We start from the raw sequence: 3,354 nt of genomic DNA on the forward strand, positions 1-3,354 counted from the left end.
CCCACATACACATGGCTGCTTTTCGGTGTCTTAATTTCTCTAAGAGTCTCACTCCAGCTCCTTCTCAGGGTCTTAGATGTTTTATGTTTCCACCCAAAATCACTTTCCCCCATTGTCTGTGGGTCTATAGTCTCTCTGTATCTATCTCAACAGTGCCTGCTACTTCTCTTGCCTGAGATCAGAGTAAGGTGAAATAGAGATTAACCCTTCATGCAGCCACCAGACTGGTTGAAAGTTTGCATATAAAGTGTGATATTCTCTCTTCCATCAAGGGATGTAACTGGCAACTGCAATGCCTCCTTCTCTAGATCATGGTTGTGCCATGCTGGGGAGGGGGTAGGACAAGACAGTGTAAAATTGCCACAAATTTTCCCACTGTTTTAAGTTTGGATTTTTCTTCATTGGACATTCACTTGGTTGCTATAGTCATTTAACTATTTTATAAGACTCCTGTAAGTATATTTGAGCTAGTTTCTCATTTTAAGTCTCCATGAGAGGAAAGGGCGCTTGAGTTTCCTAGTCTGCCATTTTGCTGATGTTGCTCCTCCCAATGTTTGTAATTTCTTTTTTTAACATTCCCTTTGTTTCTATAACTGAAACCTAAATATCCAATGAAGATACTAATTTCTCTACAGTCTTTTCAAGTGTTGAATAGTTTCATTTTCATATCCCATATAACCTAGAGCCTGAAACTGAAATAGACACCTTTCTTGCTCCATCATGCTACTTCAGAACCTTTCCTCCTTCCTATTCCTTCAAATCCCAAGGTTCTATTGTTTATGCCAACAGCCTTGCTACCTTCTACACTTCCTTGTTATTGTTAACTACTAAAACACTGTTCATGTCTCCTCATTAATTTTAATCTTTAGCACCTAACTCATTGTTTTACCCTAACTCCATTATGAATACCATCAGCATTACTGGTGATTAAAACATTGATTAGATCATCCATACAAAACTTCCATTTTTTTAACTTTTTTAAAACTTTAAAAATGTCTTTTTCCCACTTAATTCATTCATTCTCATGGTTATATTCTACTCATCACCATCATTACATTGCCTCCAAAATCTTGAACTGAAGCATCCCACTCTAACCCACTATTTCTCTCTTTCAATTACTCAACTATCCCCACGTCAGTTCTTTAAATTCATCTGGTCCGACCTCTAGTCTGTGTACCATGTTTTCACTCCCCATCACTGCCCATGTCTATTCATCTTTATTCATGCAGCTTACATTCATTGACATCTTTATAATCTCTCCCTTGCAAATATTCTTAACCCCCATGTAGCACCTGGGTAAAATAAGATCTTATTCAAACCACACATACAGCAATTGCTAAAATTGCTCATGCTGTCAATATCAAAGCAAATCGTTTAATCTGAGACAAACAGCATTGAGCATTTTATTAATTAGGGCTTTTTATGCTTCCTTTTGTTGCCTTGAGGCTTAGTTTATATAGATCACATATAAATTTGTCTAAGATACAGGATAGAAAGAACAAAAAGTAAGGAGAAAGTCTTAAGTTGGCGGGGGAGGGGAGAGGAAAAGAGAGGGGCAGAGATGTCAAGGCAACACAGTAAATGTTTTAGAAGAATTTCTTCCCTAGCAAAAAATACTAGTGTAATGAGAGAGCAGAGGGACTTGATGTTTACCTTGCTCAGTTGTGTCAATGCATTTCCGTAATCTGCAAAAAGTGGGGAAGTTTGGCCTGTTTCCTTTCCCTTGATTCCTTCTGTTATTATTGCCTCATTATACAGTCATTTGTACAATGTTTTGGCAGACATTTACTGTTGCATAAATTAAAGTCATGGAATGTTGTTTTGCCTATAGGTCTTGATGAAAATACCAGTAACATTTTTATTTGAATGTCAAAGTTTGTCAACCATTAAACTGATTGATTTTTCATTATACAACTCAATAGAAGAGGCAATCTTCAATTTGTATGCAACATTACTCTAAGAAAAAGACTCATCTTTGAGAAATCCTTTCTGCTTATACTTAAAAAATGATATTCCTTTCATAAGAGAGCCTCGTGTTTTAAAGCTATTTTTATATGAATTGCTCCATTAATATGCCTTGTACAGGTATAGCATGGTAATTCACCTTACTGTAAAGGAAACGTTCTTTTTTTTTAAATAATAGCAACACTAGCTTTTTAACTTTATTTTATTTTAAACTCTTTCAGAAAGAACCTATTGTTCAAGCAGTGTAGATTGTGATCCTCAAGAAAATGATCAAATTAACTGGTTTGGAAAATGAAGAGCCTTGACACAGGACTAACAGGTCAGAGCAGCTGTATTGTGTTTCCTACACAAGTCCTTTAAAATGGATCATGAACTTCATTTGTAGACACACCTGTTGTGGAAATAGCCTAGGCTAAATTATAGGTTCTTTTACCCTTTGGCTATTCTTCTAAAAATGTCAGCATGCCAACTACTGCTGAAACAGCTGTTGATTAGAAATGAAAAAAAAAACCTTTAGCCCTGGCTGGTTTTGCTCAGTGGTTAGCACGTCGGCCCACAGACCAATGAGTTGCAGGTTCTAATCAGGTCAAGGGCATGAACCTCAGTTGCGGTTCGTCCCGACCCTGGTTGGGGTCATGCGGGAGGCAGCCAGTCAAGGTGTCTCTCTCACATCGATGTTTCTATCTCTCTCTCTTCCGCTCTTTCTCTCCCACTCTAGCTGAACAAAAATAGAAAAGTGTCCTCAAATGAGGATTAAAAAAAGAAGCCTTTATATTGACTTATTTATTTGAAGAAAACAAAGAAAGATGTAAATTTCCAGTCATACTCTTGCTTCATTAAGATAGTTACATATCTGTTGTTTGCATGTCACAGAGTCCCAAACAGTAGTAGGAATGAAAATTGTCCTTTGTTTGAGAACCTCATTGCAAATGTCAAAATGAGAGAATTGTCCAGCAGTAGGAAACTTCATGAAGTGTGGAGGGCGGGGGAGAACAACCTCCTTTTCCTAAATATTCAAGACAAAGAACTGGTTGATGAAGAAAAAAGTATCTGTATTGAAGAAGGAAACCTGAAAGAAAAGTTAGAGTTCAGCTTGTAGAGTCAATATCATAAGACACGAAATCACAAAAGGAAGAAAGTGAGAAATTGATGCTCGTAACTTGCTAGGTTTGCAACTTCAAACATCTAAAAATGGTGGTAAAGAGAGCTGAAAGAAACATTGAATTAGTTGTAGGTCCTGAAAAGTCTATTGAGATAATAGACATGGTGCAACTTTCAGATATTGTGGGTTGAAGTTCAGTGGCAAATTCTAGAGTTAAGATCATGACACATGCACTGAAAGGAACTTTCTGGAATGATCATCATAAAAAGTGAAAATCTAAGCTAAAG

The sequence above is a fragment of the Molossus molossus genome, unplaced genomic scaffold, assembly GCF_014108415.1.
Source record: "Molossus molossus isolate mMolMol1 unplaced genomic scaffold, mMolMol1.p scaffold_m16_p_2, whole genome shotgun sequence".
Classification (NCBI taxonomy): Eukaryota; Metazoa; Chordata; class Mammalia; order Chiroptera; family Molossidae; genus Molossus; species Molossus molossus.